At 51.0% G+C, this 26680-nt stretch overlaps 21 non-coding genes across 21 annotated transcripts; all 21 read left to right on the forward strand.

Annotated features, from left to right (window-relative positions):
• The first annotated feature begins 1178 nt into the window (after positions 1-1178).
• On the forward strand, positions 1179-1250 carry trnap-agg (transfer RNA proline (anticodon AGG)). Its single transcript has one exon. It is a non-coding gene; the product is annotated as a tRNA-Pro (tRNA).
• Positions 1251-2334: 1084 nt separating this feature from the next.
• trnap-agg (transfer RNA proline (anticodon AGG)) lies at positions 2335-2406 on the forward strand. Its single transcript has one exon. It is a non-coding gene; the product is annotated as a tRNA-Pro (tRNA).
• Positions 2407-3502: 1096 nt separating this feature from the next.
• trnap-agg (transfer RNA proline (anticodon AGG)) lies at positions 3503-3574 on the forward strand. Its single transcript has one exon. It is a non-coding gene; the product is annotated as a tRNA-Pro (tRNA).
• Positions 3575-4658: 1084 nt separating this feature from the next.
• Positions 4659-4730, forward strand: trnap-agg (transfer RNA proline (anticodon AGG)). The gene has a single exon. It is a non-coding gene; the product is annotated as a tRNA-Pro (tRNA).
• Positions 4731-5826: 1096 nt separating this feature from the next.
• Positions 5827-5898, forward strand: trnap-agg (transfer RNA proline (anticodon AGG)). Its single transcript has one exon. It is a non-coding gene; the product is annotated as a tRNA-Pro (tRNA).
• Positions 5899-6994: 1096 nt separating this feature from the next.
• On the forward strand, positions 6995-7066 carry trnap-agg (transfer RNA proline (anticodon AGG)). The gene has a single exon. It is a non-coding gene; the product is annotated as a tRNA-Pro (tRNA).
• Positions 7067-8162: 1096 nt separating this feature from the next.
• Positions 8163-8234, forward strand: trnap-agg (transfer RNA proline (anticodon AGG)). Its single transcript has one exon. It is a non-coding gene; the product is annotated as a tRNA-Pro (tRNA).
• Positions 8235-9330: 1096 nt separating this feature from the next.
• On the forward strand, positions 9331-9402 carry trnap-agg (transfer RNA proline (anticodon AGG)). The gene has a single exon. It is a non-coding gene; the product is annotated as a tRNA-Pro (tRNA).
• Positions 9403-10498: 1096 nt separating this feature from the next.
• On the forward strand, positions 10499-10570 carry trnap-agg (transfer RNA proline (anticodon AGG)). Its single transcript has one exon. It is a non-coding gene; the product is annotated as a tRNA-Pro (tRNA).
• Positions 10571-12256: 1686 nt separating this feature from the next.
• Positions 12257-12328, forward strand: trnap-agg (transfer RNA proline (anticodon AGG)). The gene has a single exon. It is a non-coding gene; the product is annotated as a tRNA-Pro (tRNA).
• Positions 12329-12834: 506 nt separating this feature from the next.
• On the forward strand, positions 12835-12906 carry trnap-agg (transfer RNA proline (anticodon AGG)). Its single transcript has one exon. It is a non-coding gene; the product is annotated as a tRNA-Pro (tRNA).
• Positions 12907-13412: 506 nt separating this feature from the next.
• Positions 13413-13484, forward strand: trnap-agg (transfer RNA proline (anticodon AGG)). Its single transcript has one exon. It is a non-coding gene; the product is annotated as a tRNA-Pro (tRNA).
• A 1099-nt stretch (positions 13485-14583) lies between these two features.
• Positions 14584-14655, forward strand: trnap-agg (transfer RNA proline (anticodon AGG)). Its single transcript has one exon. It is a non-coding gene; the product is annotated as a tRNA-Pro (tRNA).
• A 1084-nt stretch (positions 14656-15739) lies between these two features.
• Positions 15740-15811, forward strand: trnap-agg (transfer RNA proline (anticodon AGG)). Its single transcript has one exon. It is a non-coding gene; the product is annotated as a tRNA-Pro (tRNA).
• A 1677-nt stretch (positions 15812-17488) lies between these two features.
• On the forward strand, positions 17489-17560 carry trnap-agg (transfer RNA proline (anticodon AGG)). Its single transcript has one exon. It is a non-coding gene; the product is annotated as a tRNA-Pro (tRNA).
• A 1099-nt stretch (positions 17561-18659) lies between these two features.
• trnap-agg (transfer RNA proline (anticodon AGG)) lies at positions 18660-18731 on the forward strand. The gene has a single exon. It is a non-coding gene; the product is annotated as a tRNA-Pro (tRNA).
• A 1084-nt stretch (positions 18732-19815) lies between these two features.
• Positions 19816-19887, forward strand: trnap-agg (transfer RNA proline (anticodon AGG)). Its single transcript has one exon. It is a non-coding gene; the product is annotated as a tRNA-Pro (tRNA).
• A 2833-nt stretch (positions 19888-22720) lies between these two features.
• trnap-agg (transfer RNA proline (anticodon AGG)) lies at positions 22721-22792 on the forward strand. The gene has a single exon. It is a non-coding gene; the product is annotated as a tRNA-Pro (tRNA).
• Positions 22793-23876: 1084 nt separating this feature from the next.
• Positions 23877-23948, forward strand: trnap-agg (transfer RNA proline (anticodon AGG)). The gene has a single exon. It is a non-coding gene; the product is annotated as a tRNA-Pro (tRNA).
• Positions 23949-25044: 1096 nt separating this feature from the next.
• On the forward strand, positions 25045-25116 carry trnap-agg (transfer RNA proline (anticodon AGG)). The gene has a single exon. It is a non-coding gene; the product is annotated as a tRNA-Pro (tRNA).
• A 1084-nt stretch (positions 25117-26200) lies between these two features.
• trnap-agg (transfer RNA proline (anticodon AGG)) lies at positions 26201-26272 on the forward strand. The gene has a single exon. It is a non-coding gene; the product is annotated as a tRNA-Pro (tRNA).
• Positions 26273-26680: the final 408 nt, after the last annotated feature.

Here is a 26680-nt window from a genome sequence, read left to right on the forward strand (position 1 = left end):
TTAACTTGGCTCGTTGGTCTAGGGGTATGATTCTTGCTGAGGGTGTGAGAGGCCCTGGGTTCAACTCCAGGACGAGCCCACTTGGCCCCACTTTGTAGTCACCGAAGTGTTCGTTCGTTTGCTCTTGAAGGCTGGCTTCTGGGCTCCTCTGCACAAGGGAGGGCTATCGACCTCAGATACTGTTGGCTGTATAGCTGATGGGAAATCAGACTGTCATCTGTGTGTTTTGTTTTCTTTAAAGAAAATGTGTATTTTACAAGTTCGTTGTTGTTGTTGAGGAGGAGGAGGACATGTAGTGTGTTGTTGAGGAGGAGGAGGACGAAATGTGGTTTGCCGGCTTGTTATGGAGACCTTTGCTGAACGTGTACTCCTGAGCTGCACCAAAGGAGAGGCATTCTTTTCAGTTGTTTGCGGGCCTGCTGAACCATGCTCTCAGTGCTGTCTCACTGGGGATACGGTTACCGTTCTGGAAAGACACTTCAGCGCTACAGTCCATGCTATCAGTCAGTGTGCGTAGGTCTCCCGGTCTGCCCCAAAGCAGTTACGCGCTTGCCCAGCAGAAACTGCGACACCCTCCGTTAACTTGGCTCGTTGGTCTAGGGGTATGATTCTTGCTGAGGGTGTGAGAGGCCCTGGGTTCAACTCCAGGACGAGCCCACTTGGCCCCACTTTGTAGTCACCGAAGTGTTCGTTCGTTTGCTCTTGAAGGCTGGCTTCTGGGCTCCTCTGCACAAGGGAGGGCTATCGACCTCAGATACTGTTGGCTGTATAGCTGATGGGAAATCAGACTGTCATCTGTGTGTTTTGTTTTCTTTAAAGAAAATGTGTTTTTTACAAGTTCGTTGTTGTTGTTGTTGTTGTTGTTGAGGAGGAGGAGGAGGACATGTAGTGTGTTGTTGAGGAGGAGGACGACGAAATGTGGTTTGCCGGCTTGTTATGGAGACCTTTGCTGAACGTGTACTCCTGAGCTGCACCAAAGGAGAGGCATTCTTTTCAGTTGTTTGCGGGCCTGCTGAACCATGCTCTCAGTGCTGTCTCACTGGGGATACGGTTACCGTTCTGGAAAGATACGTCAGCGCTACAGTCCATGCTATCAGTCAGTGAGCGTAGGTCTCCCGGTCTGCCCCAAAGCAGTTACGCGCTTGCCCAGCAGAAACTGTGAAACTGTCAGATAACTTGGCTCGTTGGTCTAGGGGTATGATTCTCGCTTAGGGTGCGAGAGGTCCCGGGTTCAACTCCCGGACGAGCCCGCTTGGCACTGCTTTGCATTCTCTGAAGCATTCGTTTGTTCTCTCTCGATGCTTGGCTTCTGGGCTCCTCTGCACCAGGGAGGTCTTTCAACCTCAGATACTGTTGGCTGTGTAGCTGATGGGAAATCAGACTGTCATCTGTGTGTTTTGTTTTCTTTAAAGAAAATGTGTATTTTACAAGTTCGTTGTTGTTGTTGAGGAGGAGGAGGACATGTAGTGTGTTGTTGAGGAGGAGGAGGACGAAATGTGGTTTGCCGGCTTGTTATGGAGACCTTTGCTGAACGTGTACTCCTGAGCTGCACCAAAGGAGAGGCATTCTTTTCAGTTGTTTGCGGGCCTGCTGAACCATGCTCTCAGTGCTGTCTCACTGGGGATACGGTTACCGTTCTGGAAAGACACTTCAGCGCTACAGTCCATGCTATCAGTCAGTGTGCGTAGGTCTCCCGGTCTGCCCCAAAGCAGTTACGCGCTTGCCCAGCAGAAACTGCGACACCCTCCATTAACTTGGCTCGTTGGTCTAGGGGTATGATTCTTGCTGAGGGTGTGAGAGGCCCTGGGTTCAACTCCAGGACAAGCCCACTTGGCCCCACTTTGTAGTCACCGAAGTGTTTGTTCGTTTGCTCTTGAAGGCTGGCTTCTGGGCTCCTCTGCACAAGGGAGGGCTATCGACCTCAGATACTGTTGGCTGTATAGCTGATGGGAAATCAGACTGTCATCTGTGTGTTTTGTTTTCTTTAAAGAAAATGTGTATTTTACAAGTTCGTTGTTGTTGTTGAGGAGGAGGAGGACATGTAGTGTGTTGTTGAGGAGGAGGAGGACGAAATGTGGTTTGCCGGCTTGTTATGGAGACCTTTGCTGAACGTGTACTCCTGAGCTGCACCAAAGGAGAGGCATTCTTTTCAGTTGTTTGCGGGCCTGCTGAACCATGCTCTCAGTGCTGTCTCACTGGGGATACGGTTACCGTTCTGGAAGGACACTTCAGCGCTACAGTCCATGCTATCAGTCAGTGAGCGTAGGTCTCCCGGTCTGCCCCAAAGCAGTTACGCGCTTGCCCAGCAGAAACTGCGACACCCTCCGTTAACTTGGCTCGTTGGTCTAGGGGTATGATTCTCGCTTAGGGTGCGAGAGGTCCCGGGTTCAACTCCCGGACGAGCCCGCTTGGCCCCGCTTTGCGTTCTCTGAAGCATTCGTTTGTTCTCTCTCGATGCTTGGCTTCTGGGCTCCTCTGCACCAGGGAGGTCTTTCAACCTCAGATACTGTTGGCTGTGTAGCTGATGGGAAATCAGACTGTCATCTGTGTGTTTTGTTTTCTTTAAAGAAAATGTGTATTTTACAAGTTCGTTGTTGTTGTTGAGGAGGAGGAGGACATGTAGTGTGTTGTTGAGGAGGAGGAGGACGAAATGTGGTTTGCCGGCTTGTTATGGAGACCTTTGCTGAACGTGTACTCCTGAGCTGCACCAAAGGAGAGGCATTCTTTTCAGTTGTTTGCGGGCCTGCTGAACCATGCTCTCAGTGCTGTCTCACTGGGGATACGGTTACCGTTCTGGAAAGACACTTCAGCGCTACAGTCCATGCTATCAGTCAGTGTGCGTAGGTCTCCCGGTCTGCCCCAAAGCAGTTACGCGCTTGCCCAGCAGAAACTGCGACACCCTCCGTTAACTTGGCTCGTTGGTCTAGGGGTATGATTCTTGCTGAGGGTGTGAGAGGCCCTGGGTTCAACTCCAGGACGAGCCCACTTGGCCCCACTTTGTAGTCACCGAAGTGTTCGTTCGTTTGATCTTGAAGGCTGGCTTCTGGTCTCCTCTGCACAAGGGAGGGCTATTGACCTCAGATACTGTTGGCTGTATAGCTGATGGGAAATCAGACTGTCATCTGCGTGTTTTGTTTTCTTTAAAGAAAATGTGTTTTTTACAAGTTCGTTGTTGTTGTTGTTGTTGTTGAGGAGGAGGAGGAGGACATGTAGTGTGTTGTTGAGGAGGAGGAGGACGAAATGTGGTTTGCCGGCTTGTTATGGAGACCTTTGCTGAACGTGTACTCCTGAGCTGCACCAAAGGAGAGGCATTCTTTTCAGTTGTTTGCGGGCCTGCTGAACCATGCTCTCAGTGCTGTCTCACTGGGGATTCGGTTACCGTTCTGGAAAGACACTTCAGCGCTACAGTCCATGCTATCAGTCAGTGAGCGTAGGTCTCCCGGTCTGCCCCAAAGCAGTTACGCGCTTGCCCAGCAGAAACTGTGAAACTGTCAGATAACTTGGCTCGTTGGTCTAGGGGTATGATTCTCGCTTAGGGTGCGAGAGGTCCCGGGTTCAACTCCCGGACGAGCCCGCTTGGCACTGCTTTGCATTCTCTGAAGCATTCGTTTGTTCTCTCTCGATGCTTGGCTTCTGGGCTCCTCTGCACCAGGGAGGTCTTTCAACCTCAGATACTGTTGGCTGTGTAGCTGATGGGAAATCAGACTGTCATCTGTGTGTTTTGTTTTCTTTAAAGAAAATGTGTATTTTACAAGTTCGTTGTTGTTGTTGAGGAGGAGGAGGACATGTAGTGTGTTGTTGAGGAGGAGGAGGACGAAATGTGGTTTGCCGGCTTGTTATGGAGACCTTTGCTGAACGTGTACTCCTGAGCTGCACCAAAGGAGAGGCATTCTTTTCAGTTGTTTGCGGGCCTGCTGAACCATGCTCTCAGTGCTGTCTCACTGGGGATACGGTTACCGTTCTGGAAAGACACTTCAGCGCTACAGTCCATGCTATCAGTCAGTGTGCGTAGGTCTCCCGGTCTGCCCCAAAGCAGTTACGCGCTTGCCCAGCAGAAACTGCGACACCCTCCATTAACTTGGCTCGTTGGTCTAGGGGTATGATTCTTGCTGAGGGTGTGAGAGGCCCTGGGTTCAACTCCAGGACAAGCCCACTTGGCCCCACTTTGTAGTCACCGAAGTGTTTGTTCGTTTGCTCTTGAAGGCTGGCTTCTGGGCTCCTCTGCACAAGGGAGGGCTATCGACCTCAGATACTGTTGGCTGTATAGCTGATGGGAAATCAGACTGTCATCTGTGTGTTTTGTTTTCTTTAAAGAAAATGTGTATTTTACAAGTTCGTTGTTGTTGTTGAGGAGGAGGAGGACATGTAGTGTGTTGTTGAGGAGGAGGAGGACGAAATGTGGTTTGCCGGCTTGTTATGGAGACCTTTGCTGAACGTGTACTCCTGAGCTGCACCAAAGGAGAGGCATTCTTTTCAGTTGTTTGCGGGCCTGCTGAACCATGCTCTCAGTGCTGTCTCACTGGGGATACGGTTACCGTTCTGGAAGGACACTTCAGCGCTACAGTCCATGCTATCAGTCAGTGAGCGTAGGTCTCCCGGTCTGCCCCAAAGCAGTTACGCGCTTGCCCAGCAGAAACTGCGACACCCTCACTTAACTTGGCTCGTTGGTCTAGGGGTATGATTCTCGCTTAGGGTGCGAGAGGTCCCGGGTTCAACTCCCGGACGAGCCCGCTTGGCCCCGCTTTGCATTCTCTGAAGCATTCGTTTGTTCTCTCTCGATGCTTGGCTTCTGGGCTCCTCTGCACCAGGGAGGTCTTTCAACCTCAGATACTGTTGGCTGTGTAGCTGATGGGAAATCAGAATGTCATCTGTGTGTTTTGTTTTCTTTAAAGAAAATGTGTATTTTACAAGTTCGTTGTTGTTGTTGAGGAGGAGGAGGACATGTAGTGTGTTGTTGAGGAGGAGGAGGACGAAATGTGGTTTGCCGGCTTGTTATGGAGACCTTTGCTGAACGTGTACTCCTGAGCTGCACCAAAGGAGAGGCATTCTTTTCAGTTGTTTGCGGGCCTGCTGAACCATGCTCTCAGTGCTGTCTCACTGGGGATACGGTTACCGTTCTGGAAAGACACTTCAGCGCTACAGTCCATGCTATCAGTCAGTGTGCGTAGGTCTCCCGGTCTGCCCCAAAGCAGTTACGCGCTTGCCCAGCAGAAACTGCGACACCCTCCGTTAACTTGGCTCGTTGGTCTAGGGGTATGATTCTTGCTGAGAGTGTGAGAGGCCCTGGGTTCAACTCCAGGACGAGCCCACTTGGCCCCACTTTGTAGTCACCGAAGTGTTCGTTCGTTTGCTCTTGAAGGCTGGCTTCTGGGCTCCTCTTCACAAGGGAGGGCTATTGACCTCAGATACTGTTGGCTGTATAGCTGATGGGAAATCAGACTGTCATCTGTGTGTTTTGTTTTCTTTAAAGAAAATGTGTTTTTTACAAGTTCGTTGTTGTTGTTGTTGTTGTTGAGGAGGAGGAGGAGGACATGTAGTGTGTTGTTGAGGAGGAGGAGGACGAAATGTGGTTTGCCGGCTTGTTATGGAGACCTTTGCTGAACGTGTACTCCTGAGCTGCACCAAAGGAGAGGCATTCTTTTCAGTTGTTTGCGGGCCTGCTGAACCATGCTCTCAGTGCTGTCTCACTGGGGATACGGTTACCGTTCTGGAAAGACACTTCAGCGCTACAGTCCATGCTATCAGTCAGTGAGCGTAGGTCTCCCGGTCTGCCCCAAAGCAGTTACGCGCTTGCCCAGCAGAAACTGCGACACCCTCCGTTAACTTGGCTCGTTGGTCTAGGGGTATGATTCTCGCTTAGGGTGCGAGAGGTCCCGGGTTCAACTCCCGGACGAGCCCGCTTGGCCCCGCTTTGCATTCTCTGAAGCATTCGTTTGTTCTCTCTTGATGCTTGGCTTCTGAGCTCCTCTGCACCAGGGAGGTCTTTCAACCTCAGATACTGTTGGCTGTGTAGCTGATGGGAAATCAGACTGTCATCTGTGTGTTTTGTTTTCTTTAAAGAAAATGTGTATTTTACAAGTTCGTTGTTGTTGTTGAGGAGGAGGAGGACATGTAGTGTGTTGTTGAGGAGGAGGAGGACGAAATGTGGTTTGCCGGCTTGTTATGGAGACCTTTGCTGAACGTGTACTCCTGAGCTGCACCAAAGGAGAGGCATTCTTTTCAGTTGTTTGCGGGCCTGCTGAACCATGCTCTCAGTGCTGTCTCACTGGGGATACGGTTACCGTTCTGGAAAGACACTTCAGCGCTACAGTCCATGCTATCAGTCAGTGAGCGTAGGTCTCCCGGTCTGCCCCAAAGCAGTTACGCGCTTGCCCAGCAGAAACTGCGACACCCTCCGTTAACTTGGCTCGTTGGTCTAGGGGTATGATTCTCGCTTAGGGTGCGAGAGGCCCTGGGTTCAACTCCAGGACGAGCCCACTAGGCCCCACTTTGTAGTCACCGAAGTGTTCGTTCGTTTGCTCTTGAAGGCTGGCTTCTGGGCTCCTCTGCACAAGGGAGGGCTATCGACCTCAGATACTGTTGGCTGTATAGCTGATGGGAAATCAGACTGTCATCTGTGTGTTTTGTTTTCTTTAAAGAAAATGTGTTTTTTACAAGTTCGTTGTTGTTGTTGTTGTTGTTGAGGAGGAGGAGGAGGACATGTAGTGTGTTGTTGAGGAGGAGGAGGACGAAATGTGGTTTGCCGGCTTGTTATGGAGACCTTTGCTGAACGTGTACTCCTGAGCTGCACCAAAGGAGAGGCATTCTTTTCAGTTGTTTGCGGGCCTGCTGAACCATGCTCTCAGTGCTGTCTCACTGGGGATACGGTTACCGTTCTGGAAAGACACTTCAGCGCTACAGTCCATGCTATCAGTCAGTGAGCGTAGGTCTCCCGGTCTGCCCCAAAGCAGTTACGCGCTTGCCCAGCAGAAACTGCGACACCCTCCGTTAACTTGGCTCGTTGGTCTAGGGGTATGATTCTCGCTTAGGGTGCGAGAGGTCCCGGGTTCAACTCCCGGACGAGCCCGCTTGGCCCCGCTTTGCATTCTCTGAAGCATTCGTTTGTTCTCTCTCGATGCTTGGCTTCTGGGCTCCTCTGCACCAGGGAGGTCTTTCAACCTCAGATACTGTTGGCTGTATAGCTGATGGGAAATCAGAATGTCATCTGTGTGTTTTGTTTTCTTTAAAGAAAATGTGTATTTTACAAGTTCGTTGTTGTTGTTGAGGAGGAGGAGGACATGTAGTGTGTTGTTGAGGAGGAGGAGGACGAAATGTGGTTTGCCGGCTTGTTATGGAGACCTTTGCTGAACGTGTACTCCTGAGCTGCACCAAAGGAGAGGCATTCTTTTCAGTTGTTTGCGGGCCTGCTGAACCATGCTCTCAGTGCTGTCTCACTGGGGATACGGTTACCGTTCTGGAAAGACACTTCAGCGCTACAGTCCATGCTATCAGTCAGTGTGCGTAGGTCTCCCGGTCTGCCCCAAAGCAGTTACGCGCTTGCCCAGCAGAAACTGCGACACCCTCCGTTAACTTGGCTCGTTGGTCTAGGGGTATGATTCTTGCTGAGAGTGTGAGAGGCCCTGGGTTCAACTCCAGGACGAGCCCACTTGGCCCCACTTTGTAGTCACCGAAGTGTTCGTTCGTTTGCTCTTGAAGGCTGGCTTCTGGGCTCCTCTTCACAAGGGAGGGCTATTGACCTCAGATACTGTTGGCTGTATAGCTGATGGGAAATCAGACTGTCATCTGTGTGTTTTGTTTTCTTTAAAGAAAATGTGTTTTTTACAAGTTCGTTGTTGTTGTTGTTGTTGTTGAGGAGGAGGAGGAGGACATGTAGTGTGTTGTTGAGGAGGAGGAGGACGAAATGTGGTTTGCCGGCTTGTTATGGAGACCTTTGCTGAACGTGTACTCCTGAGCTGCACCAAAGGAGAGGCATTCTTTTCAGTTGTTTGCGGGCCTGCTGAACCATGCTCTCAGTGCTGTCTCACTGGGGATACGGTTACCGTTCTGGAAAGACACTTCAGCGCTACAGTCCATGCTATCAGTCAGTGAGCGTAGGTCTCCCGGTCTGCCCCAAAGCAGTTACGCGCTTGCCCAGCAGAAACTGCGACACCCTCCGTTAACTTGGCTCGTTGGTCTAGGGGTATGATTCTCGCTTAGGGTGCGAGAGGTCCCGGGTTCAACTCCCGGACGAGCCCGCTTGGCCCCGCTTTGCATTCTCTGAAGCATTCGTTTGTTCTCTCTTGATGCTTGGCTTCTGAGCTCCTCTGCACCAGGGAGGTCTTTCAACCTCAGATACTGTTGGCTGTGTAGCTGATGGGAAATCAGACTGTCATCTGTGTGTTTTGTTTTCTTTAAAGAAAATGTGTATTTTACAAGTTCGTTGTTGTTGTTGAGGAGGAGGAGGACATGTAGTGTGTTGTTGAGGAGGAGGAGGACGAAATGTGGTTTGCCGGCTTGTTATGGAGACCTTTGCTGAACGTGTACTCCTGAGCTGCACCAAAGGAGAGGCATTCTTTTCAGTTGTTTGCGGGCCTGCTGAACCATGCTCTCAGTGCTGTCTCACTGGGGATACGGTTACCGTTCTGGAAAGACACTTCAGCGCTACAGTCCATGCTATCAGTCAGTGAGCGTAGGTCTCCCGGTCTGCCCCAAAGCAGTTACGCGCTTGCCCAGCAGAAACTGCGACACCCTCCGTTAACTTGGCTCGTTGGTCTAGGGGTATGATTCTCGCTTAGGGTGCGAGAGGCCCTGGGTTCAACTCCAGGACGAGCCCACTAGGCCCCACTTTGTAGTCACCGAAGTGTTCGTTCGTTTGCTCTTGAAGGCTGGCTTCTGGGCTCCTCTGCACAAGGGAGGGCTATCGACCTCAGATACTGTTGGCTGTATAGCTGATGGGAAATCAGACTGTCATCTGTGTGTTTTGTTTTCTTTAAAGAAAATGTGTTTTTTACAAGTTCGTTGTTGTTGTTGTTGTTGTTGAGGAGGAGGAGGAGGACATGTAGTGTGTTGTTGAGGAGGAGGAGGACGAAATGTGGTTTGCCGGCTTGTTATGGAGACCTTTGCTGAACGTGTACTCCTGAGCTGCACCAAAGGAGAGGCATTCTTTTCAGTTGTTTGCGGGCCTGCTGAACCATGCTCTCAGTGCTGTCTCACTGGGGATACGGTTACCGTTCTGGAAAGACACTTCAGCGCTACAGTCCATGCTATCAGTCAGTGAGCGTAGGTCTCCCGGTCTGCCCCAAAGCAGTTACGCGCTTGCCCAGCAGAAACTGCGACACCCTCCGTTAACTTGGCTCGTTGGTCTAGGGGTATGATTCTCGCTTAGGGTGCGAGAGGTCCCGGGTTCAACTCCCGGACGAGCCCGCTTGGCCCCGCTTTGCATTCTCTGAAGCATTCGTTTGTTCTCTCTCGATGCTTGGCTTCTGGGCTCCTCTGCACCAGGGAGGTCTTTCAACCTCAGATACTGTTGGCTGTGTAGCTGATGGGAAATCAGACTGTCATCTGTGTGTTTTGTTTTCTTTAAAGAAAATGTGTATTTTACAAGTTCGTTGTTGTTGTTGAGGAGGAGGAGGACATGTAGTGTGTTGTTGAGGAGGAGGAGGACGAAATGTGGTTTGCCGGCTTGTTATGGAGACCTTTGCTGAACGTGTACTCCTGAGCTGCACCAAAGGAGAGGCATTCTTTTCAGTTGTTTGCGGGCCTGCTGAACCATGCTCTCAGTGCTGTCTCACTGGGGATACGGTTACCGTTCTGGAAAGACACTTCAGCGCTACAGTCCATGCTATCAGTCAGTGAGCGTAGGTCTCCCGGTCTGCCCCAAAGCAGTTACGCGCTTGCCCAGCAGAAACTGCGACACCCTCCGTTAACTTGGCTCGTTGGTCTAGGGGTATGATTCTCGCTTAGGGTGCGAGAGGCCCTGGGTTCAACTCCAGGACGAGCCCACTAGGCCCCACTTTGTAGTCACCGAAGTGTTCGTTCGTTTGCTCTTGAAGGCTGGCTTCTGGGCTCCTCTGCACAAGGGAGGGCTATCGACCTCAGATACTGTTGGCTGTATAGCTGATGGGAAATCAGACTGTCATCTGTGTGTTTTGTTTTCTTTAAAGAAAATGTGTTTTTTACAAGTTCGTTGTTGTTGTTGTTGTTGTTGAGGAGGAGGAGGAGGACATGTAGTGTGTTGTTGAGGAGGAGGAGGACGAAATGTGGTTTGCCGGCTTGTTATGGAGACCTTTGCTGAACGTGTACTCCTGAGCTGCACCAAAGGAGAGGCATTCTTTTCAGTTGTTTGCGGGCCTGCTGAACCATGCTCTCAGTGCTGTCTCACTGGGGATACGGTTACCGTTCTGGAAAGACACTTCAGCGCTACAGTCCATGCTATCAGTCAGTGAGCGTAGGTCTCCCGGTCTGCCCCAAAGCAGTTACGCGCTTGCCCAGCAGAAACTGCGACACCCTCCGTTAACTTGGCTCGTTGGTCTAGGGGTATGATTCTCGCTTAGGGTGCGAGAGGTCCCGGGTTCAACTCCCGGACGAGCCCGCTTGGCCCCGCTTTGCATTCTCTGAAGCATTCGTTTGTTCTCTCTCGATGCTTGGCTTCTGGGCTCCTCTGCACCAGGGAGGTCTTTCAACCTCAGATACTGTTGGCTGTGTAGCTGATGGGAAATCAGACTGTCATCTGTGTGTTTTGTTTTCTTTAAAGAAAATGTGTATTTTACAAGTTCGTTGTTGTTGTTGAGGAGGAGGAGGACATGTAGTGTGTTGTTGAGGAGGAGGAGGACGAAATGTGGTTTGCCGGCTTGTTATGGAGACCTTTGCTGAACGTGTACTCCTGAGCTGCACCAAAGGAGAGGCATTCTTTTCAGTTGTTTGCGGGCCTGCTGAACCATGCTCTCAGTGCTGTCTCACTGGGGATACGGTTACCGTTCTGGAAAGACACTTCAGCGCTACAGTCCATGCTATCAGTCAGTGAGCGTAGGTCTCCCGGTCTGCCCCAAAGCAGTTACGCGCTTGCCCAGCAGAAACTGCGACACCCTCCGTTAACTTGGCTCGTTGGTCTAGGGGTATGATTCTCGCTTAGGGTGCGAGAGGCCCTGGGTTCAACTCCAGGACGAGCCCACTAGGCCCCACTTTGTAGTCACCGAAGTGTTCGTTCGTTTGCTCTTGAAGGCTGGCTTCTGGGCTCCTCTGCACAAGGGAGGGCTATCGACCTCAGATACTGTTGGCTGTATAGCTGATGGGAAATCAGACTGTCATCTGTGTGTTTTGTTTTCTTTAAAGAAAATGTGTTTTTTACAAGTTCGTTGTTGTTGTTGTTGTTGTTGAGGAGGAGGAGGAGGACATGTAGTGTGTTGTTGAGGAGGAGGAGGACGAAATGTGGTTTGCCGGCTTGTTATGGAGACCTTTGCTGAACGTGTACTCCTGAGCTGCACCAAAGGAGAGGCATTCTTTTCAGTTGTTTGCGGGCCTGCTGAACCATGCTCTCAGTGCTGTCTCACTGGGGATACGGTTACCGTTCTGGAAAGACACTTCAGCGCTACAGTCCATGCTATCAGTCAGTGTGCGTAGGTCTCCCGGTCTGCCCCAAAGCAGTTACGCGCTTGCCCAGCAGAAACTGCGACACCCTCCGTTAACTTGGCTCGTTGGTCTAGGGGTATGATTCTTGCTGAGGGTGTGAGAGGCCCTGGGTTCAACTCCAGGACGAGCCCACTTGGCCCCACTTTGTAGTCACCGAAGTGTTCGTTCGTTTGCTCTTGAAGGCTGGCTTCTGGGCTCCTCTGCACAAGGGAGGGCTATCGACCTCAGATACTGTTGGCTGTATAGCTGATGGGAAATCAGACTGTCATCTGTGTGTTTTGTTTTCTTTAAAGAAAATGTGTTTTTTACAAGTTCGTTGTTGTTGTTGTTGTTGTTGAGGAGGAGGAGGAGGACATGTAGTGTGTTGTTGAGGAGGAGGAGGACGAAATGTGGTTTGCCGGCTTGTTATGGAGACCTTTGCTGAACGTGTACTCCTGAGCTGCACCAAAGGAGAGGCATTCTTTTCAGTTGTTTGCGGGTCTGCTGAACCATGCTCTCAGTGCTGTCTCACTGGGGATACGGTTACCGTTCTGGAAAGACACTTCAGCGCTACAGTCCATGCTATCAGTCAGTGAGCGTAGGTCTCCCGGTCTGCCCCAAAGCAGTTACGCGCTTGCCCAGCAGAAACTGCGACACCCTCCGTTAACTTGGCTCGTTGGTCTAGGGGTATGATTCTCGCTTAGGGTGCGAGAGGTCCCGGGTTCAACTCCCGGACGAGCCCGCTTGGCCCCGCTTTGCATTCTCTGAAGCATTCGTTTGTTCTCTCTCGATGCTTGGCTTCTGGGCTCCTCTGCACCAGGGAGGTCTTTCAACCTCAGATACTGTTGGCTGTGTAGCTGATGGGAAATCAGACTGTCATCTGTGTGTTTTGTTTTCTTTAAAGAAAATGTGTATTTTACAAGTTCGTTGTTGTTGTTGAGGAGGAGGAGGACATGTAGTGTGTTGTTGAGGAGGAGGAGGACGAAATGTGGTTTGCCGGCTTGTTATGGAGACCTTTGCTGAACGTGTACTCCTGAGCTGCACCAAAGGAGAGGCATTCTTTTCAGTTGTTTGCGGGCCTGCTGAACCATGCTCTCAGTGCTGTCTCACTGGGGATACGGTTACCGTTCTGGAAAGACACTTCAGCGCTACAGTCCATGCTATCAGTCATTGTGCGTAGGTCTCCCGGTCTGCCCCAAAGCAGTTACGCGCTTGCCCAGCAGAAACTGCGACACCCTCCGTTAACTTGGCTCGTTGGTCTAGGGGTATGATTCTCGCTTAGGGTGCGAGAGGTCCCGGGTTCAACTCCCGGATGAGCCCGCTTGGCCCCACTTTGCATTCTCTGAAGCATTCGTTTGTTCTCTCTCGATGCTTGGCTTCTGGGCTCCTCTGCACCAGGGAGGTCTTTCAACCTCAGATACTGTTGGCTGTGTAGCTGATGGGAAATCAGACTGTCATCTGTGTGTTTTGTTTTCTTTAAAGAAAATGTGTATTTTACAAGTTCGTTGTTGTTGTTGAGGAGGAGGAGGACATGTAGTGTGTTGTTGAGGAGGAGGACGACGAAATGTGGTTTGCCGGCTTGTTATGGAGACCTTTGCTGAACGTGTACTCCTGAGCTGCACCAAAGGAGAGGCATTCTTTTCAGTTGTTTGCGGGCCTGCTGAACCATGCTCTCAGTGCTGTCTCACTGGGGATACGGTTACCGTTCTGGAAAGATACGTCAGCGCTACAGTCCATGCTATCAGTCAGTGAGCGTAGGTCTCCCGGTCTGCCCCAAAGCAGTTACGCGCTTGCCCAGCAGAAACTGTGAAACTGTCAGATAACTTGGCTCGTTGGTCTAGGGGTATGATTCTCGCTTAGGGTGCGAGAGGTCCCGGGTTCAACTCCCGGACGAGCCCGCTTGGCACTGCTTTGCATTCTCTGAAGCATTCGTTTGTTCTCTCTCGATGCTTGGCTTCTGGGCTCCTCTGCACCAGGGAGGTCTTTCAACCTCAGATACTGTTGGCTGTGTAGCTGATGGGAAATCAGACTGTCATCTGTGTGTTTTGTTTTCTTTAAAGAAAATGTGTATTTTACAAGTTCGTTGTTGTTGTTGAGGAGGAGGAGGAGGACATGTAGTGTGTTGTTGAGGAGGAGGAGGACGAAATGTGGTTTGCCGGCTTGTTATGGAGACCTTTGCTGAACGTGTACTCCTGAGCTGCACCAAAGGAGAGGCATTCTTTTCAGTTGTTTGCGGGCCTGCTGAACCATGCTCTCAGTGCTGTCTCACTGGGGATACGGTTACCGTTCTGGAAAGACACTTCAGAGCTACAGTCCATGCTATCAGTCAGTGTGCGTAGGTCTCCCGGTCTGCCCCAAAGCAGTTACGCGCTTGCCCAGCAGAAACTGCGACACCCTCCGTTAACTTGGCTCGTTGGTCTAGGGGTATGATTCTTGCTGAGGGTGTGAGAGGCCCTGGGTTCAACTCCAGGACGAGCCCACTTGGCCCCACTTTGTAGTCACCGAAGTGTTCGTTCGTTTGCTCTTGAAGGCTGGCTTCTGGGCTCCTCTGCACAAGGGAGGGCTATCGACCTCAGATACTGTTGGCTGTATAGCTGATGGGAAATCAGACTGTCATCTGTGTGTTTTGTTTTCTTTAAAGAAAATGTGTTTTTTACAAGTTCGTTGTTGTTGTTGTTGTTGTTGAGGAGGAGGAGGAGGACATGTAGTGTGTTGTTGAGGAGGAGGAGGACGAAATGTGGTTTGCCGGCTTGTTATGGAGACCTTTGCTGAACGTGTACTCCTGAGCTGCACCAAAGGAGAGGCATTCTTTTCAGTTGTTTGCGGGCCTGCTGAACCATGCTCTCAGTGCTGTCTCACTGGGGATACGGTTACCGTTCTGGAAAGACACTTCAGCGCTACAGTCCATGCTATCAGTCATTGTGCGTAGGTCTCCCGGTCTGCCCCAAAGCAGTTACGCGCTTGCCCAGCAGAAACTGCGACACCCTCCGTTAACTTGGCTCGTTGGTCTAGGGGTATGATTCTCGCTTAGGGTGCGAGAGGTCCCGGGTTCAACTCCCGGATGAGCCCGCTTGGCCCCACTTTGCATTCTCTGAAGCATTCGTTTGTTCTCTCTCGATGCTTGGCTTCTGGGCTCCTCTGCACCAGGGAGGTCTTTCAACCTCAGATACTGTTGGCTGTGTAGCTGATGGGAAATCAGACTGTCATCTGTGTGTTTTGTTTTCTTTAAAGAAAATGTGTATTTTACAAGTTCGTTGTTGTTGTTGAGGAGGAGGAGGACATGTAGTGTGTTGTTGAGGAGGAGGAGGACGAAATGTGGTTTGCCGGCTTGTTATGGAGACCTTTGCTGAACGTGTACTCCTGAGCTGCACCAAAGGAGAGGCATTCTTTTCAGTTGTTTGCGGGCCTGCTGAACCATGCTCTCAGTGCTGTCTCACTGGGGATACGGTTACCGTTCTGGAAAGACACTTCAGCGCTACAGTCCATGCTATCAGTCAGTGTGCGTAGGTCTCCCGGTCTGCCCCAAAGCAGTTACGCGCTTGCCCAGCAGAAACTGCGACACCCTCCGTTAACTTGGCTCGTTGGTCTAGGGGTATGATTCTTGCTGAGGGTGTGAGAGGCCCTGTGTTCAACTCCAGGACAAGCCCACTTGGCCCCACTTTGTAGTCACCGAAGTGTTCGTTCGTTTGCTCTTGAAGGCTGGCTTCTGGGCTCCTCTGCACAAGGGAGGGCTATCGACCTTAGATACTGTTGGCTGTATAGCTGATGGGAAATCAGACTGTCATCTGTGTGTTTTGTTTTCTTTAAAGAAAATGTGTATTTTACAAGTTCGTTGTTGTTGAGGAGGAGGAGGAGGACATGTAGTGTGTTGTTGAGGAGGAGGAGGACGAAATGTGGTTTGCCGGCTTGTTATGGAGACCTTTGCTGAACGTGTACTCCTGAGCTGCACCAAAGGAGAGGCATTCTTTTCAGTTGTTTGCGGGCCTGCTGAACCATGCTCTCAGTGCTGTCTCACTGGGGATACGGTTACCGTTCTGGAAAGACACTTCAGCGCTACAGTCCATGCTATCAGTCAGTGAGCGTAGGTCTCCCGGTCTGCCCCAAAGCAGTTACGCGCTTGCCCAGCAGAAACTGCGACACCCTCCGTTAACTTGGCTCGTTGGTCTAGGGGTATGATTCTCGCTTAGGGTGCGAGAGGTCCCGGGTTCAACTCCCGGACGAGCCCGCTTGGCACTGCTTTGCATTCTCTGAAGCATTCGTTTGTTCTCTCTCGATGCTTGGCTTCTGGGCTCCTCTGCACCAGGGAGGTCTTTCAACCTCAGATACTGTTGGCTGTGTAGCTGATGGGAAATCAGACTGTCATCTGTGTGTTTTGTTTTCTTTAAAGAAAATGTGTATTTTACAAGTTCGTTGTTGTTGTTGAGGAGGAGGAGGACATGTAGTGTGTTGTTGAGGAGGAGGAGGACGAAATGTGGTTTGCCGGCTTGTTATGGAGACCTTTGCTGAACGTGTACTCCTGAGCTGCACCAAAGGAGAGGCATTCTTTTCAGTTGTTTGCGGGCCTGCTGAACCATGCTCTCAGTGCTGTCTCACTGGGGATACGGTTACCGTTCTGGAAAGACACTTCAGCGCTACAGTCCATGCTATCAGTCAGTGTGCGTAGGTTTCCCGGTCTGCCCCAAAGCAGTTACGCGCTTGCCCAGCAGAAACTGCGACACCCTCCATTAACTTGGCTCGTTGGTCTTGGGGTATGATTCTTGCTGAGGGTGTGAGAGGCCCTGGGTTCAACTCCAGGACGAGCCCACTTGGCCCCACTTTGTAGTCACCGAAGTGTTCGTTCGTTTGCTCTTGAAGGCTGGCTTCTGGGCTCCTCTGCACAAGGGAGGGCTATCGACCTCAGATACTGTTGGCTGTATAGCTGATGGGAAATCAGACTGTCATCTGTGTGTTTTGTTTTCTTTAAAGAAAATGTGTATTTTACAAGTTCGTTGTTGTTGTTGAGGAGGAGGAGGACATGTAGTGTGTTGTTGAGGAGGAGGAGGACGAAATGTGGTTTGCCGGCTTGTTATGGAGACCTTTGCTGAACGTGTACTCCTGAGCTGCACCAAAGGAGAGGCATTCTTTTCAGTTGTTTGCGGGCCTGCTGAACCATGCTCTCAGTGCTGTCTCACTGGGGATACGGTTACCGTTCTGGAAAGACACTTCAGCGCTACAGTCCATGCTATCAGTCAGTGTGCGTAGGTCTCCCGGTCTGCCCCAAAGCAGTTACGCGCTTGCCCAGCAGAAACTGCGACACCCTCCGTTAACTTGGCTCGTTGGTCTAGGGGTATGATTCTTGCTGAGGGTGTGAGAGGCCCTGGGTTCAACTCCAGGACGAGCCCACTTGGCCCCACTTTGTAGTCACCGAAGTGTTCGTTCGTTTGCTCTTGAAGGCTGGCTTCTGGGCTCCTCTGCACAAGGGAGGGCTATCGACCTCAGATACTGTTGGCTGTATAGCTGATGGGAAATCAGACTGTCATCTGTGTGTTTTGTTTTCTTTAAAGAAAATGTGTTTTTTACAAGTTCGTTGTTGTTGTTGTTGTTGTTGTTGAGGAGGAGGAGGAGGACATGTAGTGTGTTGTTGAGGAGGAGGACGACGAAATGTGGTTTGCCGGCTTGTTATGGAGACCTTTGCTGAACGTGTACTCCTGAGCTGCACCAAAGGAGAGGCATTCTTTTCAGTTGTTTGCGGGCCTGCTGAACCATGCTCTCAGTGCTGTCTCACTGGGGATACGGTTACCGTTCTGGAAAGATACGTCAGCGCTACAGTCCATGCTATCAGTCAGTGAGCGTAGGTCTCCCGGTCTGCCCCAAAGCAGTTACGCGCTTGCCCAGCAGAAACTGTGAAACTGTCAGATAACTTGGCTCGTTGGTCTAGGGGTATGATTCTCGCTTAGGGTGCGAGAGGTCCCGGGTTCAACTCCCGGACGAGCCCGCTTGGCACTGCTTTGCATTCTCTGAAGCATTCGTTTGTTCTCTCTCGATGCTTGGCTTCTGGGCTCCTCTGCACCAGGGAGGTCTTTCAACCTCAGATACTGTTGGCTGTGTAGCTGATGGGAAATCAGACTGTCATCTGTGTGTTTTGTTTTCTTTAAAGAAAATGTGTATTTTACAAGTTCGTTGTTGTTGTTGAGGAGGAGGAGGAGGACATGTAGTGTGTTGTTGAGGAGGAGGAGGACGAAATGTGGTTTGCCGGCTTGTTATGGAGACCTTTGCTGAACGTGTACTCCTGAGCTGCACCAAAGGAGAGGCATTCTTTTCAGTTGTTTGCGGGCCTGCTGAACCATGCTCTCAGTGCTGTCTCACTGGGGATACGGTTACCGTTCTGGAAAGACACTTCAGAGCTACAGTCCATGCTATCAGTCAGTGTGCGTAGGTCTCCCGGTCTGCCCCAAAGCAGTTACGCGCTTGCCCAGCAGAAACTGCGACACCCTCCGTTAACTTGGCTCGTTGGTCTAGGGGTATGATTCTTGCTGAGGGTGTGAGAGGCCCTGGGTTCAACTCCAGGACGAGCCCACTTGGCCCCACTTTGTAGTCACCGAAGTGTTCGTTCGTTTGCTCTTGAAGGCTGGCTTCTGGGCTCCTCTGCACAAGGGAGGGCTATCGACCTCAGATACTGTTGGCTGTATAGCTGATGGGAAATCAGACTGTCATCTGTGTGTTTTGTTTTCTTTAAAGAAAATGTGTTTTTTACAAGTTCGTTGTTGTTGTTGTTGTTGTTGAGGAGGAGGAGGAGGACATGTAGTGTGTTGTTGAGGAGGAGGAGGACGAAATGTGGTTTGCCGGCTTGTTATGGAGACCTTTGCTGAACGTGTACTCCTGAGCTGCACCAAAGGAGAGGCATTCTTTTCAGTTGTTTGCGGGCCTGCTGAACCATGCTCTCAGTGCTGTCTCACTGGGGATACGGTTACCGTTCTGGAAAGACACTTCAGCGCTACAGTCCATGCTATCAGTCATTGTGCGTAGGTCTCCCGGTCTGCCCCAAAGCAGTTACGCGCTTGCCCAGCAGAAACTGCGACACCCTCCGTTAACTTGGCTCGTTGGTCTAGGGGTATGATTCTCGCTTAGGGTGCGAGAGGTCCCGGGTTCAACTCCCGGATGAGCCCGCTTGGCCCCACTTTGCATTCTCTGAAGCATTCGTTTGTTCTCTCTCGATGCTTGGCTTCTGGGCTCCTCTGCACCAGGGAGGTCTTTCAACCTCAGATACTGTTGGCTGTGTAGCTGATGGGAAATCAGACTGTCATCTGTGTGTTTTGTTTTCTTTAAAGAAAATGTGTATTTTACAAGTTCGTTGTTGTTGTTGAGGAGGAGGAGGACATGTAGTGTGTTGTTGAGGAGGAGGAGGACGAAATGTGGTTTGCCGGCTTGTTATGGAGACCTTTGCTGAACGTGTACTCCTGAGCTGCACCAAAGGAGAGGCATTCTTTTCAGTTGTTTGCGGGCCTGCTGAACCATGCTCTCAGTGCTGTCTCACTGGGGATACGGTTACCGTTCTGGAAAGACACTTCAGCGCTACAGTCCATGCTATCAGTCAGTGTGCGTAGGTCTCCCGGTCTGCCCCAAAGCAGTTACGCGCTTGCCCAGCAGAAACTGCGACACCCTCCGTTAACTTGGCTCGTTGGTCTAGGGGTATGATTCTTGCTGAGGGTGTGAGAGGCCCTGTGTTCAACTCCAGGACAAGCCCACTTGGCCCCACTTTGTAGTCACCGAAGTGTTCGTTCGTTTGCTCTTGAAGGCTGGCTTCTGGGCTCCTCTGCACAAGGGAGGGCTATCGACCTTAGATACTGTTGGCTGTATAGCTGATGGGAAATCAGACTGTCATCTGTGTGTTTTGTTTTCTTTAAAGAAAATGTGTATTTTACAAGTTCGTTGTTGTTGAGGAGGAGGAGGAGGACATGTAGTGTGTTGTTGAGGAGGAGGAGGACGAAATGTGGTTTGCCGGCTTGTTATGGAGACCTTTGCTGAACGTGTACTCCTGAGCTGCACCAAAGGAGAGGCATTCTTTTCAGTTGTTTGCGGGCCTGCTGAACCATGCTCTCAGTGCTGTCTCACTGGGGATACGGTTACCGTTCTGGAAAGACACTTCAGCGCTACAGTCCATGCTATCAGTCAGTGAGCGTAGGTCTCCCGGTCTGCCCCAAAGCAGTTACGCGCTTGCCCAGCAGAAACTGCGACACCCTCCGTTAACTTGGCTCGTTGGTCTAGGGGTATGATTCTCGCTTAGGGTGCGAGAGGTCCCGGGTTCAACTCCCGGACGAGCCCGCTTGGCACTGCTTTGCATTCTCTGAAGCATTCGTTTGTTCTCTCTCGATGCTTGGCTTCTGGGCTCCTCTGCACCAGGGAGGTCTTTCAACCTCAGATACTGTTGGCTGTGTAGCTGATGGGAAATCAGACTGTCATCTGTGTGTTTTGTTTTCTTTAAAGAAAATGTGTATTTTACAAGTTCGTTGTTGTTGTTGAGGAGGAGGAGGACATGTAGTGTGTTGTTGAGGAGGAGGAGGACGAAATGTGGTTTGCCGGCTTGTTATGGAGACCTTTGCTGAACGTGTACTCCTGAGCTGCACCAAAGGAGAGGCATTCTTTTCAGTTGTTTGCGGGCCTGCTGAACCATGCTCTCAGTGCTGTCTCACTGGGGATACGGTTACCGTTCTGGAAAGACACTTCAGCGCTACAGTCCATGCTATCAGTCAGTGTGCGTAGGTTTCCCGGTCTGCCCCAAAGCAGTTACGCGCTTGCCCAGCAGAAACTGCGACACCCTCCATTAACTTGGCTCGTTGGTCTTGGGGTATGATTCTTGCTGAGGGTGTGAGAGGCCCTGGGTTCAACTCTAGGACAAGCCCACTTGGCCCCACTTTGTAGTCACCGAAGTGTTTGTTCGTTTGCTCTTGAAGGCTGGCTTCTGGGCTCCTCTGCACAAGGGAGGGCTATCGACCTCAGATACTGTTGGCTGTATAGCTGATGGGAAATCAGACTGTCATCTGTGTGTTTTGTTTTCTTTAAAGAAAATGTGTATTTTACAAGTTCGTTGTTGTTGTTGAGGAGGAGGAGGACATGTAGTGTGTTGTTGAGGAGGAGGAGGACGAAATGTGGTTTGCCGGCTTGTTATGGAGACCTTTGCTGAACGTGTACTCCTGAGCTGCACCAAAGGAGAGGCATTCTTTTCAGTTGTTTGCGGGCCTGCTGAACCATGCTCTCAGTGCTGTCTCACTGGGGATACGGTTACCGTTCTGGAAGGACACTTCAGCGCTACAGTCCATGCTATCAGTCAGTGAGCGTAGGTCTCCCGGTCTGCCCCAAAGCAGTTACGCGCTTGCCCAGCAGAAACTGCGACACCCTCCGTTAACTTGGCTCGTTGGTCTAGGGGTATGATTCTCGCTTAGGGTGCGAGAGGTCCCGGGTTCAACTCCCCGACGAGCCCGCTTGGCCCCGCTTTGCGTTCTCTGAAGCATTCGTTTGTTCTCTCTCGATGCTTGGCTTCTGGGCTCCTCTGCACCAGGGAGGTCTTTCAACCTCAGATACTGTTGGCTGTGTAGCTGATGGGAAATCAGACTGTCATCTGTGTGTTTTGTTTTCTTTAAAGAAAATGTGTATTTTACAAGTTCGTTGTTGTTGTTGAGGAGGAGGAGGACATGTAGTGTGTTGTTGAGGAGGAGGAGGACGAAATGTGGTTTGCCGGCTTGTTATGGAGACCTTTGCTGAACGTGTACTCCTGAGCTGCACCAAAGGAGAGGCATTCTTTTCAGTTGTTTGCGGGCCTGCTGAACCATGCTCTCAGTGCTGTCTCACTGGGGATACGGTTACCGTTCTGGAAAGACACTTCAGCGCTACAGTCCATGCTATCAGTCAGTGTGCGTAGGTCTCCCGGTCTGCCCCAAAGCAGTTACGCGCTTGCCCAGCAGAAACTGCGACACCCTCCGTTAACTTGGCTCGTTGGTCTAGGGGTATGATTCTTGCTGAGGGTGTGAGAGGCCCTGGGTTCAACTCCAGGACGAGCCCACTTGGCCCCACTTTGTAGTCACCGAAGTGTTCGTTCGTTTGCTCTTGAAGGCTGGCTTCTGGGCTCCTCTGCACAAGGGAGGGCTATCGACCTCAGATACTGTTGGCTGTATAGCTGATGGGAAATCAGACTGTCATCTGTGTGTTTTGTTTTCTTTAAAGAAAATGTGTATTTTACAAGTTCGTTGTTGTTGTTGAGGAGGAGGAGGACATGTAGTGTGTTGTTGAGGAGGAGGAGGACGAAATGTGGTTTGCCGGCTTGTTATGGAGACCTTTGCTGAACGTGTACTCCTGAGCTGCACCAAAGGAGAGGCATTCTTTTCAGTTGTTTGCGGGCCTGCTGAACCATGCTCTCAGTGCTGTCTCACTGGGGATACGGTTACCGTTCTGGAAAGACACTTCAGCGCTACAGTCCATGCTATCAGTCAGTGTGCGTAGGTCTCCCGGTCTGCCCCAAAGCAGTTACGCGCTTGCCCAGCAGAAACTGCGACACCCTCCGTTAACTTGGCTCGTTGGTCTAGGGGTATGATTCTTGCTGAGGGTGTGAGAGGCCCTGGGTTCAACTCCAGGACGAGCCCACTTGGCCCCACTTTGTAGTCACCGAAGTGTTCGTTCGTTTGCTCTTGAAGGCTGGCTTCTGGGCTCCTCTGCACAAGGGAGGGCTATCGACCTCAGATACTGTTGGCTGTATAGCTGATGGGAAATCAGACTGTCATCTGTGTGTTTTGTTTTCTTTAAAGAAAATGTGTTTTTTACAAGTTCGTTGTTGTTGTTGTTGTTGTTGTTGAGGAGGAGGAGGAGGACATGTAGTGTGTTGTTGAGGAGGAGGACGACGAAATGTGGTTTGCCGGCTTGTTATGGAGACCTTTGCTGAACGTGTACTCCTGAGCTGCACCAAAGGAGAGGCATTCTTTTCAGTTGTTTGCGGGCCTGCTGAACCATGCTCTCAGTGCTGTCTCACTGGGGATACGGTTACCGTTCTGGAAAGATACGTCAGCGCTACAGTCCATGCTATCAGTCAGTGAGCGTAGGTCTCCCGGTCTGCCCCAAAGCAGTTACGCGCTTGCCCAGCAGAAACTGTGAAACTGTCAGATAACTTGGCTCGTTGGTCTAGGGGTATGATTCTCGCTTAGGGTGCGAGAGGTCCCGGGTTCAACTCCCGGACGAGCCCGCTTGGCACTGCTTTGCATTCTCTGAAGCATTCGTTTGTTCTCTCTCGATGCTTGGCTTCTGGGCTCCTCTGCACCAGGGAGGTCTTTCAACCTCAGATACTGTTGGCTGTGTAGCTGATGGGAAATCAGACTGTCATCTGTGTGTTTTGTTTTCTTTAAAGAAAATGTGTATTTTACAAGTTCGTTGTTGTTGTTGAGGAGGAGGAGGACATGTAGTGTGTTGTTGAGGAGGAGGAGGACGAAATGTGGTTTGCCGGCTTGTTATGGAGACCTTTGCTGAACGTGTACTCCTGAGCTGCACCAAAGGAGAGGCATTCTTTTCAGTTGTTTGCGGGCCTGCTGAACCATGCTCTCAGTGCTGTCTCACTGGGGATACGGTTACCGTTCTGGAAAGACACTTCAGCGCTACAGTCCATGCTATCAGTCAGTGTGCGTAGGTCTCCCGGTCTGCCCCAAAGCAGTTACGCGCTTGCCCAGCAGAAACTGCGACACCCTCCATTAACTTGGCTCGTTGGTCTAGGGGTATGATTCTTGCTGAGGGTGTGAGAGGCCCTGGGTTCAACTCCAGGACAAGCCCACTTGGCCCCACTTTGTAGTCACCGAAGTGTTTGTTCGTTTGCTCTTGAAGGCTGGCTTCTGGGCTCCTCTGCACAAGGGAGGGCTATCGACCTCAGATACTGTTGGCTGTATAGCTGATGGGAAATCAGACTGTCATCTGTGTGTTTTGTTTTCTTTAAAGAAAATGTGTATTTTACAAGTTCGTTGTTGTTGTTGAGGAGGAGGAGGACATGTAGTGTGTTGTTGAGGAGGAGGAGGACGAAATGTGGTTTGCCGGCTTGTTATGGAGACCTTTGCTGAACGTGTACTCCTGAGCTGCACCAAAGGAGAGGCATTCTTTTCAGTTGTTTGCGGGCCTGCTGAACCATGCTCTCAGTGCTGTCTCACTGGGGATACGGTTACCGTTCTGGAAGGACACTTCAGCGCTACAGTCCATGCTATCAGTCAGTGAGCGTAGGTCTCCCGGTCTGCCCCAAAGCAGTTACGCGCTTGCCCAGCAGAAACTGCGACACCCTCCGTTAACTTGGCTCGTTGGTCTAGGGGTATGATTCTCGCTTAGGGTGCGAGAGGTCCCGGGTTCAACTCCCGGACGAGCCCGCTTGGCCCCGCTTTGCGTTCTCTGAAGCATTCGTTTGTTCTCTCTCGATGCTTGGCTTCTGGGCTCCTCTGCACCAGGGAGGTCTTTCAACCTCAGATACTGTTGGCTGTGTAGCTGATGGGAAATCAGACTGTCATCTGTGTGTTTTGTTTTCTTTAAAGAAAATGTGTATTTTACAAGTTCGTTGTTGTTGTTGAGGAGGAGGAGGACATGTAGTGTGTTGTTGAGGAGGAGGAGGACGAAATGTGGTTTGCCGGCTTGTTATGGAGACCTTTGCTGAACGTGTACTCCTGAGCTGCACCAAAGGAGAGGCATTCTTTTCAGTTGTTTGCGGGCCTGCTGAACCATGCTCTCAGTGCTGTCTCACTGGGGATACGGTTACCGTTCTGGAAAGACACTTCAGCGCTACAGTCCATGCTATCAGTCAGTGTGCGTAGGTCTCCCGGTCTGCCCCAAAGCAGTTACGCGCTTGCCCAGCAGAAACTGCGACACCCTCCGTTAACTTGGCTCGTTGGTCTAGGGGTATGATTCTTGCTGAGGGTGTGAGAGGCCCTGGGTTCAACTCCAGGACGAGCCCACTTGGCCCCACTTTGTAGTCACCGAAGTGTTCGTTCGTTTGCTCTTGAAGGCTGGCTTCTGGTCTCCTCTGCACAAGGGAGGGCTATTGACCTCAGATACTGTTGGCTGTATAGCTGATGGGAAATCAGACTGTCATCTGCGTGTTTTGTTTTCTTTAAAGAAAATGTGTTTTTTACAAGTTCGTTGTTGTTGTTGTTGTTGTTGAGGAGGAGGAGGAGGACATGTAGTGTGTTGTTGAGGAGGAGGAGGACGAAATGTGGTTTGCCGGCTTGTTATGGAGACCTTTGCTGAACGTGTACTCCTGAGCTGCACCAAAGGAGAGGCATTCTTTTCAGTTGTTTGCGGGCCTGCTGAACCATGCTCTCAGTGCTGTCTCACTGGGGATTCGGTTACCGTTCTGGAAAGACACTTCAGCGCTACAGTCCATGCTATCAGTCAGTGAGCGTAGGTCTCCCGGTCTGCCCCAAAGCAGTTACGCGCTTGCCCAGCAGAAACTGTGAAACTGTCAGATAACTTGGCTCGTTGGTCTAGGGGTATGATTCTCGCTTAGGGTGCGAGAGGTCCCGGGTTCAACTCCCGGACGAGCCCGCTTGGCACTGCTTTGCATTCTCTGAAGCATTCGTTTGTTCTCTCTCGATGCTTGGCTTCTGGGCTCCTCTGCACCAGGGAGGTCTTTCAACCTCAGATACTGTTGGCTGTGTAGCTGATGGGAAATCAGACTGTCATCTGTGTGTTTTGTTTTCTTTAAAGAAAATGTGTATTTTACAAGTTCGTTGTTGTTGTTGAGGAGGAGGAGGACATGTAGTGTGTTGTTGAGGAGGAGGAGGACGAAATGTGGTTTGCCGGCTTGTTATGGAGACCTTTGCTGAACGTGTACTCCTGAGCTGCACCAAAGGAGAGGCATTCTTTTCAGTTGTTTGCGGGCCTGCTGAACCATGCTCTCAGTGCTGTCTCACTGGGGATACGGTTACCGTTCTGGAAAGACACTTCAGCGCTACAGTCCATGCTATCAGTCAGTGTGCGTAGGTCTCCCGGTCTGCCCCAAAGCAGTTACGCGCTTGCCCAGCAGAAACTGCGACACCCTCCATTAACTTGGCTCGTTGGTCTAGGGGTATGATTCTTGCTGAGGGTGTGAGAGGCCCTGGGTTCAACTCCAGGACAAGCCCACTTGGCCCCACTTTGTAGTCACCGAAGTGTTTGTTCGTTTGCTCTTGAAGGCTGGCTTCTGGGCTCCTCTGCACAAGGGAGGGCTATCGACCTCAGATACTGTTGGCTGTATAGCTGATGGGAAATCAGACTGTCATCTGTGTGTTTTGTTTTCTTTAAAGAAAATGTGTATTTTACAAGTTCGTTGTTGTTGTTGAGGAGGAGGAGGACATGTAGTGTGTTGTTGAGGAGGAGGAGGACGAAATGTGGTTTGCCGGCTTGTTATGGAGACCTTTGCTGAACGTGTACTCCTGAGCTGCACCAAAGGAGAGGCATTCTTTTCAGTTGTTTGCGGGCCTGCTGAACCATGCTCTCAGTGCTGTCTCACTGGGGATACGGTTACCGTTCTGGAAGGACACTTCAGCGCTACAGTCCATGCTATCAGTCAGTGAGCGTAGGTCTCCCGGTCTGCCCCAAAGCAGTTACGCGCTTGCCCAGCAGAAACTGCGACACCCTCAGTTAACTTGGCTCGTTGGTCTAGGGGTATGATTCTCGCTTAGGGTGCGAGAGGTCCCGGGTTCAACTCCCGGACGAGCCCGCTTGGCCCCGCTTTGCATTCTCTGAAGCATTCGTTTGTTCTCTCTCGATGCTTGGCTTCTGGGCTCCTCTGCACCAGGGAGGTCTTTCAACCTCAGATACTGTTGGCTGTGTAGCTGATGGGAAATCAGAATGTCATCTGTGTGTTTTGTTTTCTTTAAAGAAAATGTGTATTTTACAAGTTCGTTGTTGTTGTTGAGGAGGAGGAGGACATGTAGTGTGTTGTTGAGGAGGAGGAGGACGAAATGTGGTTTGCCGGCTTGTTATGGAGACCTTTGCTGAACGTGTACTCCTGAGCTGCACCAAAGGAGAGGCATTCTTTTCAGTTGTTTGCGGGCCTGCTGAACCATGCTCTCAGTGCTGTCTCACTGGGGATACGGTTACCGTTCTGGAAAGACACTTCAGCGCT

The sequence above is a fragment of the Amia ocellicauda genome, chromosome 2 (assembly GCF_036373705.1).
Source record: "Amia ocellicauda isolate fAmiCal2 chromosome 2, fAmiCal2.hap1, whole genome shotgun sequence".
Taxonomy (NCBI): Eukaryota; Metazoa; Chordata; class Actinopteri; order Amiiformes; family Amiidae; genus Amia; species Amia ocellicauda.